Genomic DNA, 15,032 nt, shown 5'->3' with positions numbered 1-15,032 from the left:
TTTACCTAAATTCTTTCTTCTCCCTTTATAGGGCTTGAATGTTTTACATGTTAGACCTTCTCATTATATCTCCTATGTATCTTATCCTCTCTTTTGTATTTCACTTCATTTTTGACTTTATTCCTGGACATTTTTTTTCTGGTCAGGCTTCTATGTTACCATTTTTCTCTTCAGCTGTGCCTAATCTGTGGTTAAACCTATACAAATAAGAGTTTAATTTTGATTGGTACATTTTGTTATTTCTAGGATTTTCTTTTAAAAGTAGTTTCTAGTTCCTGACAAAATTTAAAACTTTATTTTTATCTACTTGAACATAAGAAGAACTATTTTAAATTCTGTGCCTTATATCTCAATTATCAGGAATCCAAAAAGTAGATTCCCATTTTGTTGATTTTCTTGATGTTTTCTTGCATGGTTATTTTAATTTTAATGCCAGACATTGTTTATGAAAAATGGTGGAAAAATTTGAGGCCTATAATGATTTTATATTCTTATAAAACTATCAATGAATCACGTGACAGTGGCTTGAGGAGGAGCCAGCCTTTAAAGCTGTCCCCGAAGTGACAGTGGAGAGAACCAGGAAGCCCAGAAACCCCAGGCATGGAGATTGATCCTGCGAGAGAAGGGGGTTCATCATGGCAGATGACCTAAAGCGATTCTTATATAAAAAGTTACCAAGTGTTGAAGGGCTCCATGCTATTGTGGTGTCAGATAGAGATAGAATACCTCTTATTAAAGAGGCCAATGATAATGCTCCAGAACATGCTTGCAACCTGGTTTCTTACCTACTTTTGCCCTTGCAACAGACCAAGGGAGCAAACTTGGACTTTCAAAAAATCAAAGTATCATCTGTTTCTATAACACCTACCAGGTGTTTCAATTTAATCATTTACCGTTGGTGGTGAGTTTCATAGCCAGCAGCAGTACCAATACAGGACTAATTGTCAGCCTGGAAAAGGAACTTCCTCTATTATTTGAAGAATTGATCCAAGTTATGGAAGTTTTCTTTTTTATAAAAAAACATATATTTTAATATATATTTTATCGTGTTTTAGGATTTGGGGCACAGGTGAAGAACATGCAAGATTGTTGCATAGGTACATACATGGCATGTGGTTTGCTGCCTTCCTCCCCATCACCTATATCTGACATTTCTCCCCATGTTATTCCTCCCCAACTCCCCACGCCCTGCTGTCCTGCCCCTAGTTCCCCCCCAGCAGACCCCAGTGTGTGATGCTCCCCTCCCTGTGTCCATGTGTTCTCATTGTTCAACACCCACCTATGAGTGAGAACATGCAGTGTTTGATTTTCTGTTCTTGTGTCAGTTTGCTGAGAATGATGGTTTCCAGGTTCATCCATGCCCCTACAAAGGACACGAACTCATTGTTTTTTATGGCTGCAGAGTATTCCATGGTGTATATGTGCCACATTTTCCCTGTCCAGTCTATGATCGATGGGCATTTGGGTTGGTTTCAAGTCTTTGCTATTGTAAACAGTGCTGCAGTGAACGTTCGTGTGTATGTGCCCTTATAATAGAACAATTTATAATCCTTTGGATAGATACCCAGTAATGGGATTGCTGGGTCAAATAGAACTTCTATTTCTAGGTCCTTGAGGAATCGCCACACTGTCTTCCACAATGGTTGAACTGATTTACACTCCCACCAACAGTGTAAAAGTGTTCCTATTTCTCCACATCCTCTCCAGCATCTGTTGTCTCCAGATTTTTTAATGATCACCATTCTAACTGGCGTGAGATGGCATCTCAATGTGGTTTTGATTTGCATCTCTCTGATAACCAGTGACGATGAGCATTTTTTCCTATGTTTGTTGGCCTCACATGTGTCTTCTTTTGAAAACTGTCTGTTCATATTCTTTGCCCACTTTTGAATGGGCTTTTTTTCTTGTAAATCTGTTTTTGTTCCTTGTAGATTCTGTATATTAGCCCTTTGTCAGAGGGGTAGATTGCAAAAATTTTTTCCTATTCTGTTGATTGCAATTCACTCTAATGATTGTTTCTTTTGCTGTGCAGAAGCCCTGGGGTTTAATTAGATTCTATTTGTCTATTTTGGCTTTTGTTGCCAATGTTTTGGATGTTTTAGTCATGAAGTCCTTGCCTATGCCTATGTCCTGAATGGTTTTGCCTAGGTTTTCTTCTAGGGTTTTTATGGTGTTATATCTTATGTTTAAGTCTTTAATCCATCTGGAATTAATTTTAGTGTAAGGTATCAGGAAGAGGTCCAGTTTCTGTTTTCTGCACATGGCTGGCCAGTTTTCCCAACACGATTTATTAAACAGGAAATCCTTTCCCCATTGCTTGTTTTTGTCAGGTTTGTCAAATATCAGATCATTGTAGATGTGTGGCATTGCCTCTGAGGCCTCTGTTCTGTTTCACTGGTTTATATCTCTGTTTTGATGCCAGTACCATGCTGTTTTGATTACTGTAGTCTTGATAGTATAGTTTGAAGTCAGGTAGTGTGATGCCTCTAGCTTTGTTCTTTTTGCTTAGTATTGACTTGGCTATGTGGGCTCTCTTTTGGTTCCATATGAAGTTTAAGGTGTTTTTTTCCAGTTCTGTGAAGAAGGTCATTGGCAGGTTGATGGGAATAGGGTTGAATCAATAGATTACTTTGGGCAATATGGCCATTTTCACAATATCGATTCTTCCTATCCATGAGCATGGAATGTTTCTCCATCTGTTTGTGTCCTCTCTTATTTCGTTGAGCAGTGGTTTGTAGTTCTCCTTGAAGAGGTCCTTTACAACCTTTGTTAGTTGTATTCCTAGGTATTTTATTTTCTTTGTAGCAATTGTGAACGGCAGTTTCTTCTTGATTTGGCTCTTTTTAAGTCAGTTATTGGTGTATAGAAATGCTTGTGATTTCTGCACATTGATTTTGTATCCTGAGACTTTGCTGAAGTTGCTTATCAGGAGATTTGGGGCTGAGACGATGGGGTCTTCTAAATAGAAAATCATGTCATCTTCAAATAGAGACAATTTGACTTCCTCCTTTCCTATTTGAATACCCTTTATTTCTTTTTCTTGCCTGATTTCTCTGGCTAGAACTTCCAATACTATATTGAATAGCAGTGGTGAGAGAGGGCATCCTTGTCTTGTGCCAGATTTCAAAGGGAATGCTTCCAGTTTTTGCCCATTCTGTATGATATTGTCTGTGGGTTTGTCATAAATAGTTTTTATTATTTTGAGATACGTTCCATCAATACCTAGTTTATTGAGAGTTTTTAGCATAAAGTGCTATTGAATTTTGTCAAAGGCCTTCTCTGCATCTATTGAGATAATCATGTGGTTTTTGTCTTTGGTTCTGTTTATGTGGTGAATTTGTTTATACACTTGCCTATGTTAAACCAGCCTTGCATCCCCAGGATGAAGTCTACTCGATTGTGATGGATAAGCTTTTTGATATACTGTTGCAATGTGTTTGCCAGTATTTTATTGAAGATTTTTGCATCTATGTTCATCATGGATATTGGCCTGAAGTTTTCTTTTCTTGTTGAGTCTCTGCTGGGTTTTGATATCAGGATGATGTTGGTCTCATAAAGTGATTTGAGGAGGATTCCCTCTTTTTGGATTGTTTGGAATAGTTTCAGAAGGAGTGGTACCAGCTCCTCTTTGTATGTCTGGTAGAATTTGGCTGTGAACCCATCTGGACCTGGGCTTTTTTTGGTGGGTAGGCTATTAATTGCTGCCTCAACTTCAGCCCTTGTTATTGGTCTATTCAGGGTTTCGTCTTCTTCCTGGTTTAGGCTCGGGAGGACACAAGTGTCCAGGAATTTATTCATTTCTTCCAGGTTTACTGGTTTATGTGCATAGAGTTGTTTGTAGTAATCTCTGATTGTGGTTTGTATTTCTGTGGAATCTGTGGTGATATCCCCTTTATCAATTTTTATTGCATCTATTTGATTATTTTCTTTTTTTTATTAATCTGGCTAATGATCTGTCTATTTTGTTGATCTTTTCAAAAAACCAACCCCTGGATTAATTAATTTTTTGAACTTTTTTTGTCTCTATCTCTTTCAGTTCTGCTCTGATCTTAGTTATTTCTTGTCTTCTGCTAAGTTTTGAGTTTTTTTTGACCTTGCTCCTCTAGCTCTTTCAATTTTGATAATAGGGTGTAATTTTAGATCTTTCCTTGCTTCTCATGTGGGCATTCATTGCTATAAATTTTCCTCTAGATACTGCTTTAAATGTGTCCCAGAGATTCTGGTACATTGTGTCTTCATTCTAGTTGGTTTTGAAGACCATCTTTATTTCTGCCTTCATTTCATTGTTTATCCAGTCAACATTCAAGAGCCACTTGTTCAGTTTTGATGATGTTGTGTGGTTCTGAGTTAGTTTCTGAATTCTGAGGTCTAACTTGATTCCACTGTGGTCTGAGAGACTGTTATGATTTCTGTTCTTTTGCATTTGTTGAGGAGTGATTTACTTTTAATTATGTGGTCAATTTTAGAGTAGGTGTGATGTGGTGCTGAGAAGAATGTATACTCTGTGGATTTGGGGTGGAGCATTCTGTAAATGTCTATTAGCTTTGCTTGGTCTAGGTCTGAGTTCAAGTCCTGAATATCCTTGTTAATTTTCTGTCTGGTTGATCTGTCTAATAATGACAGTGGAGTGTTAAAGTCTCCCGCTATTATTGTGTGGGAGTCTAAGTCTCTTTGTGAGTCATTAAGAACTTGCTTTATGTATCTGGGTGCTCCTGTATTGGGAGAGTGTATATCTTGGATCATTAGCTCTTCTTGTTGCATTGATCCTTTTACCATTGTGTAATGTCCTTCTTTGTCTCTTTCAATTTTTGTTGGTTTAAAGTCTATTTTATCAGAGACTAGGATTGCAACTCCTGCTTTTTTTTCCTCTTTATTTGCTTGTTAAATCTTCCTCCATCCCTTTATTTTGAGCCTTTTTGTATCCTTGCATATGACATGGGTTTCCTGGATACAGCACACCAATGGGTTTTGGCTTTTTATCCAGTTTGCCAGTCTGTGCCTTTTAATTGGGGCATTTAGCCCATTTACATTTAAGGTTAATATTGTTATGTGTGAATTTGATCCTGCCATTTTGATGCTAGCTGGTTGTTTTGCCTGTTAGTCGATGTAGTTTCTTCATTGTGTCAATGCTCTTTACCATTTGGTACATTTTTGGAGTGGCTGGTACTGGTTGTTCCTTTCTATGTTTAGTGCTTCTTTCAGGAGCTCTTGTAAGGCAGGTCTGATGGTGATGCAATCTGAGTAATTGCTTGTTCATAAAAGATTTTATTTCTCCTTCACTTATGAAACTTAGTTTGGCTGGATATGAAATCCTAGGTTGAAAGTTCTTTTCTTTAAGGATGTTGACTATTGGCCCCCATTCTCTTCTGGCTTATAGGATTTCTGCTGAGAGATCTGCTGTGAGTCTGGTGCACTTCCCTTTGTGGGTGACCCGACCTTTCTCTCTGGCTTCCCTTAACATTTTTTCCTTCATTTCAATTCTGGTGAATCTGATGATTATGTGCCTTGGGGTTGCTCTTCTTGAGGAATATCTTTGTGGTGTTCTCTGTATTTCCTGGACTTGCATATTGGCCTGCCTTTCTACATTGGGGAAGTTCTCCTGAATAATATCCTGAAGAGTATTTTCCAGCTTGGATTCAGTCTCTCCATCTCATTCAGGTACACCTATCAAATGTAGGTTAGGTCTTTTCACATAATCCCATATTTCTTGGAGGCTTTGCTCATTTCTTTTTACTCTTTTTTCTCTAATCTTGCCTTCTCATTTTATTTCATTGAGTTGATCTTTGACCTCTGATATCCTTTCTTTTACTTGGTCAATTTGGCTATTGAACCTTGTGTATGCTTCATGAAGTTCTTGAGTTGTGTTTTTCAGCTCCATTAATTCATTTATGTTCCTCTCTAAGCTGTTTATTCTTGTTAGCATTTTGTCAAAACTTTTTTCGAGGTTCTTAGTTTTTTTGTATTGGGTTAGAACATATTCTTTTAGCTAGGGAAGTTTCTTATTACCCACCTTCTGAAGCCTGTTTCTGTCAATTCATCAGATTCATTCTCCATCCAGCATTGTTCCCTTGCTGGTGAGGAGTTGTGATCCCTTGGAGGAGGAGAGGCATTCTGGTTTTTGGTGTTTTCATCCTTTTTGCCCTGGTTTCTTCACATCTTTGTGGATTTATTTACCTGCGGTCTTTGTAGTTGGTGACTTTGAGGTGGGGTCTCTGAGTGGACGTCCTTTTTGTTGATGATGAAGTTATTTCTTTCTGTTTCTTTGTTTTTCTTGTTATAGTCAGGGCCCTCTGCTGTAGGAGTGCTGAGGTCCACTCCAGACCCTGCTTGCCTGGGAATCACCTGCAGTGGCTGCAGAACAGTGAGGGTTGCTGCCAGTTTCTTCTTCTGCTACTTTTGTCCCAGATGGATACCCACTAGATGTCAGTCTGAGCTCTCCTTCATGACGTGACTCTTTGGATATATGGGGGTTGGAGAGCTGCTTGAGGAGACAGTCTGTCTTTATAGGAGCTCAAGTGCTGTGCTGGGAGCTCCATTTTTCCATTCAGAGCTGCTGGGCAGGTACATTTAAGTCTGCTGCAGCAGAACTCATAACCGCTTTTTTTTTTCCCCCTGGTGCTCTGTCCTGGGAAGTTAGGGCTTTATTTATAAGTTTCTGTCATGCTGCTGACTTTTCTCAGGGATTCCCTGCCCAGCGAGGAGGCATAGTCACGGTCTGCCAGCAGAGGTGTTGCTGATCTGTTGTGGGCTCCACCCAGATGCTGTGTAAACTTCCCTGCAGTCCTATTTATAGGAGTATTGTTAGGACTGCCTCAGCAGTGGTGGCCCACCTCTGTAATGGTGGACTTCCTCAGCTGGAAGTTTCTTAATCTGACACTGGTATCAATGTGCACCTTATCTTCATCATAACAATACAGTATTAATCCAGCAATCTTTGACTACAGTAGTAGTTTTATCCATGTGCTCAAGAAAGGGCCCCTTTTTTCCCAACTTCTAATAAAGAGATGGCATTTAGATGTAATTTATGAACAGGTGGATTCTACATTTTCTGGTGTAGGGTCACTAAATAAGTGAGATCTGGGGATACTGCAGAAGTGGTTCAGTCTATCACAGCACCCATGGAGTTAGTCCAGTCACCAAATATGAATGAGATTCTATTCAGTGGCTGAGAGTCAAACTGGTGCATTGATCCACTTGAGCCCTTAAGTGCTCCCTATTGTATCATATGCCCAGGCTTGGAGAATGAAGCCAACTTTTTATTATGAATAATAGTAAGTACATATTTTCCTTCAGATTATGTTTTATTTCTTTGAATTGAGTGTGAAGAACATAAAATGGCTTAGTAAAAGTAATAAAATCAGTACAATCACTAACTTTTCTTTGTACATATTATTTTACAGTATAGATGAATATTACTAATGGGTTTGATTATTCACAGATGGTGCTGCTCTTTAATGAAAATGAAAACTATAGCCAATAGTTTTTCCTCAAACTCTGCTTTCTGTAACCAATCAGTATTTTAATGTTTGTGCATTCTTTATTAAATCTAAATACAATTTATTATTGAATTCTGTTTCCCACCTACCACACAGGGATTATCAGCTTTGAAGTCCCCATGACCAAGCATGGCCACGTTACCAGCATCTAGTGCCTCATTTTGTGTTGAGGCAGTATCTGCAGAGGAATAAAAGTGAAACAGATTGTACCAATCATGATCAAGGTTTCATAGAGTAAAACCACTTGAGAGTCAAAGTGTAGGGATCCTCACACACATCAAAGAGTAAGGGAAGTAACATAGGTCATTTTGGGGGTTCTAGCATTTTAAATGAGCACAGAGGCATTTTTTCTAGTTAATTAGGTAACAGAGAGCAAAGACTCTGGGAGCTGGAGCTGCCCTCTGCGGTATGGCTTGTTAAGCCATGACAGGTTTCGTGTCCTTAGGAGCTGATAAAGCCTCAGCGTCATCACCTTTCCAACATTCTGAATGGACACACAAGTAAGAAAGCATTCTCTTCCAGCCCCACTGTAAATGGGGAAAGAGCACCACGCCTGGAAGACTGGGGGCAGGCAGGGCCTGTTGGTGATCCTGCATCCTTCAGGCACCTCCTGCCCCGGAGGCTCAGGCCACTGCTGTCACTGGCAAATAATAATGGGACATGAACTCACCTCTTATTAGATCTGCAACTAATCCCTTGATAAGCCATCCAGAATATGCACCCAGATGCTTTTATGAGAAAACTCATTAGGTTGCTCCGTATAAAAGAAGCACATGCTTGAAGTTGATGAAACTTCTGGGTTCTCTAATAACCAGTCTTCCTGCCATCGTTACCGAATGTCACCAGTCGTCCTTTACTTTGTTCTCGTGGCACTACTGCTTAATTGAAACCCATCAATCAGTTCCATCGACTTGTCAGAATGCGTGGAGCTGGGACTGTGCTCAGCACCAGGCTTAGCATCTTTGAGATGATGGAGAATGTATGTGACACAGTCACTACTTTCAAAGAATTGGAAGTCTGTTTGGGAGCAGTGAAGTGAACACTCAGGGCATAGTTATGGGAGAAATCAGGCTGTGCAGGGCTGAGCTTAGGAGAGCAGGGGCTCTGGAAAGGAGAGAACCATGTGGGCTGGAGGAAGAGGCGAGGTGAGCCCGGCCTGAGATGATCAGTGGGGTTTAGATAGGTGGAAGGGAGAAGGGAGGGCATTCCCCGGGCAGATCATGGTGTGGGGAAATATAAGAAAGTGGGATTCAGGTTGGTGTAAGTTGGGGACAGTGAGAGTCCCAGGCCATCAGAGGGTGAGCTTTGGAGCCTATGAAGGAAAGATTGTTGCCTGTACCTCAACAGGGGACTCAGTGATGCCCCCTACCACTGTGGGGTTGCAGGATTTGGGGGACAGGGAGGAGCTGGTGGAGAGGTGTGTGCAGTGCCACGGGACCTCCTGATGTGGCCTGCGAAGCCCCACTGTTCTCATCCACACTCAAACCTGTTGTTGGGCAGGCTTACCATGAGCTGGGAGGAGCAGGAGCCGAGGATGCCAGGGCCTCTGTGTGGAGCAGTTCTCACTGCAGGGCTCGTCAGGGAGCGTCTGGATGGTTTGGGGCAACTTCCTGAACTTCTCTCCCTTGGTTTTTCTTGGGTATAAAATGGGAGTAATGACAGGTTGCTGGGAGTGTAAGTATTTAACACATAGGCTGAAACGTGTGTGCAATATACATATATATCTAATATATACGATTATATTTAATGTATAAGTATATATTTATGATGAACAATTTATAATAATTTATAAGTATATATTTCTGTCACACAGTTTATGTTAATAAAATTGTATTTGTATATTATATATATGTTGATGTATCAATATTTATGAAAATTATAATATACATTTTTAATAACCGCCAAACTCATGAGCTTGTCCTGGTTGCTTTTACTTATGAAGCCTCTACTTAGAAAGAAAAAAATGGATGAGGATTCATTTCCAGGTAGATAAGAAAAAATAAATCATATTGTGTAGTGCGCTGTAGCTTTTAGTGCCTGTAAATTATCTTCTTTTATCTTTATTTCATGAACAAGGCAGCTAAGGCACATGGAAGTCAGTGGATGCCCCATCCCCGACCCAGTCAAGACCAGAACCAGGTCCCAGCATGTCTCTGTGCTCCAAGTTGCCATGACACTTGGGGTCCAGCAGAATTCGAAATAGACTCTCTTCCTCATAATCTCAGGCCATGACTCCATATTTTTGGCTTCGTTTCTTTGCCAAGATTCATTTCGTGAGCTTGTTTTAGATAATGAGGACCTGTGAGGACACCTGGCCTGCTGACAGCCTCAGCATAGGGTCACTGCCTCCTGGGCCCCAGGCCAGAGATGCATCCTAGGAATGAATTCCAGTGGCCTTGGTCACTGACCAGCACACCTATGGGTGAGACACATACCCCTTCTACCCACACAGAGCCAGCACTGTCTTTGCATTGTATATTTTGTATAAAAAGAGCTCCAAACGTTGGAGCGTTTCCTTTCTTTGTCTAGAATTTTCCAGTTTGTTGACACCATCATTACCTGGACCTCGTTAATTACATTCAAACTTGCTTTTGTCCTAAGCATTATTTCTGTGACTTTTTACATACCACACAGCTTCCTAGACACAGGGAAGAAAATATTAACCTGGATTTCATCTTCAGCTTGTCATCTTTACAAAGGTGCCAGCTGTTTGTGAACCTGCAAGGCATTAAAGGTGCAGGAGCCTTGGGCAGGAGCATGGAGAGAGAAATCCATAGGTTCCACTCGGGCTTTCTGAGCAAACAAAACCAGGTAAGGCAAACACAGGCCTTTTGTTCTGACCCATGGCTCCAGCCTAGTGCTGTTTCACTAGGGTTGACCTCACAGAGCTGAAGAGTGTGGCGTGAATGGTCAAGTTGACTTGGGCCATACTGTGGGCCGGGGGGACTTGGCCCTCCTCCCACCGCCAGTCTGCCTTTCACCTTCACACCCTGCCTCACTGCCCAGGGGCTTCTACGCAGTGGGGTGAGGGAGACATCGGCAGGCTCCTTCCACCAGAAACAGGGTTGCTTTGATGGGTGCAGTTTCTTTCTTTCTTTCTTTCTTTTTTTTTTTGAGACAGAATCTTGCTCTGTTGCCCAGGCTGGAGTGCAGTAGCATGATCTCAGCTCACTGCAACCTCCACCTCCAGGGTTCAGGAGATTCTCCTGCTTCAGCCTCCTGAGTAGCTGGGATTACAGGTGCCCGCCACCATGCCCGGCTAATTTTTTGTATCTTTAGTAGAGATGAGGTTTCACCATGTTGGCCAGGCTGGTCTCAGACTCCTGACCTCGTGATCTGCCCGCCTCAGCCTCCCAAAGTGCTGGGATTACAGGCGTGAGCCACCGTGCTCAGCTGATGGGTGCAGTTTCTGAGCCTGCTCAGCCAAGATCAGTAATACCTTCCTGTTTCTCTCCCCCACGCAGCCCTAGATACGTTTTTTTCTACATGCAAATTATTGAAGATAGTCAAAGGCTCATCATGACTTTGAAGAAATTTTTTCTTATGAATTCTTGTCCTTTTAATTGGCAGGAAGTAAATTCATGTAAAACAGTTTTGCGATTGCACGAGCAGATAGGAGGCGATCAGAAAAATGCACTTATTCTCATCTCCCAGCTCAGCTTTTGTATTGTGGGGAGGTCCTTCATCCTCTGTCAACACTTTCTTTATTCCTGCCTCAAATCCTGGCTGCTTACTTAATCCAATGAAAGCCTTCTTTGCCCGTGTCTGCTCTAACCCCAGCTATGTGCAATAATATAAAATGGATTCAGGTGTGGCTCTCTCACTGCTGTGCCTACGCCTGACAGTCCAGGTCTGATGCACTGGAGATGCAGGACAGGCTTCCAAACCATGTGAGCAGAGAGTGCAGACACACGGCATGCCTTTATCTCCATCTCAGGGTTCACAAGATCAATCACAATATTGTTCCCACTGACCCTTGGGAGGCACAGTCATGAAACCCAACCCATGCCCCACCCTCCCAGGGGGTTCGGAAAGCAAATTGCAGTCAAAGATTGAAGGCTCGAGGCCTGTAAGGGGAATTGACCCTGGAAACCAATCTTCAGGTGGTTTCCTTTTCTTCTGAAATGTGCCTTTTATTTTACTTTTTAGTTAGGGTCTGTCAGCTGGGTTGGGACACAGTGGCATCCCAGGTTGCCTGGATTACAGGTGTGAGCCACTGGCTCCCAGGTCCAAAACATACCTTTTATTTTTATTATTTTAATTATTTGTTATTATATCTATTTATTTTTGGAGACAGGGTCTTGCTCTGTCACCCAGGCTAGAGTGCCATGGCACTATCATAGCTCACTGCAGTCTTGAACTCCTGGGCTCAAGCAGTCCTCTCGCTTCAGCTTTCTAAGTAGCTGGGACCACAGGCACAGGCTAATTTTTACTTTTTTTGTAGAGGTGGATTCTCTCTATCTTGCCTAGGCTGGTTTTGAACTCCTGGGCTCAAGTGATTCTCCTCAGCCTCCCAAAGTGCTGGGATTACAGGCATGAGCCACATGCTTGGCCTGAAACATGTCTTTCACATGGGAGTTTGTGACTTTGTAATACTCTGAATTAGTGTACAGGCCTCTTAAAGCTGGTGCTGTTGTGAGATGAGTCTGAGGGGAGTGAGGGGAGAGCTTCAGTTTGTCCTCTGGAAAGCGTGAGGCAGAGCCCACCCGAACTCCAGGGGGCAAAGGGGGCAACCCAGTCTCCTCTCTGGGGAGACTGAGCACCGTGGGCTTGTGGGGGGAAGCCTGGAATTTAGGTTTCCTGTATGGTCTTTAGAACAAGCTCCCCCAATTTGATTTAGAGAGTTACCTTTACACTGAAAGAGTTTCCATCATAGTTCCCAAGTGTCCATGGCAAGCCTGTTACCTCAGCGTTTCCATCAGAAAAACTTACACTGAAGTGTTGGAGGGCCCTGAGTTGTCTGCATAGTTTAAAGGACAACTTGCAGGGAATAATATTTATTTATCATTTATTAAGTGCCAGGCACGACTCGTCTAAACACTTCATATAGATATTAACCCATTGAATCTGCATGACAACCCTATACGGTAGGTATTCTGTTTTATCCAAATTTTAAAAATGGGGAAACTGAGGCACAGGGCGGTTATGTAATTTGCTTACTGACACAAGTATGAGATGAGACATTAGCTGCTAATAAGTCAACTGTGTCCAGCCCCCCAAGTTCCTGCAGCCGCTCCCTCCTGTCTGGGGTGGTCGTATTTTCTTTTATATTGTCAATTTCAGCTGCTTAATTTCACCTCAGGGTGGTCTCTGTTTCTTCAAAATGGAATTGATTCCAGGGTAGTGTGGGGGGGAGGCCTCCCCACCATGGAGGGGCTGCCCTGCACGGGCACTCGGCCCATCTGAACAGAAGGTCATTCATTCTTCCTCAGAGGCAGCCTGCTGGCCTGCCTTCCTGAAGTGCTATTCATCTCCAGGGAGGCTGGGTGAGAAGGGCACGGTCAGACCAGTCCCATTTATGTCTGCTCGGTTTGTAGGCTGTGCATCCCTCAAACATCCTGAGATCCTAGAAAGTCATGTAGCCAATCAGCCTGTGGTCACTCAGTTTCTTCAAATATGGAATACCATCAGACTCATGCGTTGGGAGAAATATATGGCCAAAGCCCCAGTGACCACTTAAAAAAAGCAAGAGCTCTTGAGTGCCTTCCTGCAGGATGGACTCTGGCAGTGCTGCAGGGTAAGCTGAGGCTGATGCCTGGGGAGTGTTTGGAGTGGTGTTGCTGGGGGTCAGCTTGTGGGGGCTGCCATCCCCACCCAGTCATTGTTTGTCCAGGGCTTCCCTTAACAGGCCTGCTTCATGGTAGGAGCTCCACAAATGCACAGAACTGCAGAATAAATGATCCAAAGAATGAAATCTATCAAGTTTGTACGGGAGCTTCACCAGCGCCCAGCCCAGGGTGGCTTCCCGGTTGCACTCTCTGAGTGCCCACCTGCCCCCGGGATAGTGTCTTCCCTTCCTCACTGCCTTGGCCCTGGCTTTCCAGAGGATAGGAGGGGAGTTCCTTCACTGGAAGGAAAGCCCTCCTTCAAGTGATGTCAATATTTCTGGACTCCTCTCAGACTTTTGGTTCTCCCTGCTCCTTTCTCACACACACACAGAGCAGAACCTGCTGGGGAGAGCTTGGAGCTTTCAGGGCCAGCTTCCCCACTCTAGCCTGCCTTCCTCCTTCCCCAGGTCCTCGTACTGGGTTCCTGGTGCTCCCCGCTGCCCCACTCTGGCCTCCACAGCGACTGCTCTGAGACCATTTCTTCTCCACCTGTGTCTCTGGGCTCTTTCTATGTGCTCCTTCCCACTTGCATTCAAATGTCCTCAGGCATCTTTCATAGGTTCAAAAAAGGAATTCCCCCAACCTATGTTCTCACATTGCCTCTCCTCTTTACGGTCACCTTGTGGGGGGGCTGTCCCCTCCTCCTCTCTTCTCCCTTATCCACATATTCTGTCACCTCAACACAGCTCTCAGCAAGGCCACTGAGGACCTCTATATGGCTCTGGGCTGGTGACTCCTAGCTGCATGTGATGCTGCTGACCTCCTTGTTCTGAAAACATTTTCTGAGCCTCAATGCTGCTGCAGATCCTCTTCTGGATTCTACTCCCTCTGGAGGTGCCCCTGCATCCCCTTTGCTGGCTTTTTTTTTCTGCTCTGCCTGAGCTTCTTTGGTCCTGGTTTCTCTTCCCTTCCCAGCCTCTCTGCACCACGATTAGTGAGATCTCTTCCGAGGGCTTGGAGTGTCTGCTGTGTCCTCTGACCACTCAGGTCTAAGCGTGTGGCCAGTTGTCTCCCTGAGTGCTGCATGCGCATGTCCCACCTGCACCAGTGCCTGCTCCCCCTGGATGTGCGTGAATGCCTCAGATTCAGCAGCTCCACAGAAGGGCTCCAGCTTCTCATACCTACACTCCTTTCTGTTTCCTGTCTCAGGTGAATGGGACCATTCTCTACCCAGTGGCCCCATCCAGAACTCGGGGCGTGGCGGGGAGTCTCCCTTGACTTCTCCAGCTTTCTTACCCCACATTCTGACACCATGCAGTAAGTCACGAAGTCCTGTGAATTCTCCCAAATGCATCCCGACTGTCCCTGGTGTCCCTTCCCCACGGAGATTCCCCACATCCAGGCCACTGCCTGTTCTCGTCCAGTCGCCGCACCTGCTCCTAACTCTGTCTTAAAATTACTATTTTTCTATCCATTATCCAGACTAAAGCTAACACAATCATTTAAAATGGATATAGGCCAGGCACGGTGGCTCAAGCCTGTAATCCCAGCACTTTGGGAGGCTGAGGCGGGCAGATCACCAGGTCAAGAGATCGAGACCATCCTGGCTAACATGGTGAAACCCCGTCTCTATTAAAAATACAAAAATTAGCTGGGATGTAGTCCCAGCTGCTTGGGAGGCTGAGGAAAGAGAATTGCTTGAACCCAGGAAGTGGAGGTTGCAGTGAGCCGAGATTGTGTCACTGCACTCCAGCCTGGCGCCTGGCAA

The 15,032-nt window shown here is 43.5% G+C and overlaps 1 pseudogene; it reads left to right on the top strand.

Moving 5' to 3' along the window:
- Positions 1-587: 587 nt before the first annotated feature.
- On the top strand, positions 588-14,542 carry LOC128929382 (uncharacterized; annotated as a pseudogene).
- The last annotated feature ends 490 nt before the right edge of the window (positions 14,543-15,032 follow it).

Source organism: Callithrix jacchus, chromosome 13 (genome assembly GCF_049354715.1).
Source record: "Callithrix jacchus isolate 240 chromosome 13, calJac240_pri, whole genome shotgun sequence".
NCBI classification, from domain to species: domain Eukaryota; kingdom Metazoa; phylum Chordata; class Mammalia; order Primates; family Cebidae; genus Callithrix; species Callithrix jacchus.
The sequence above is the reverse complement of the archived record's forward strand: the minus strand, read 5'-3'. Positions and strand labels throughout refer to the sequence as shown.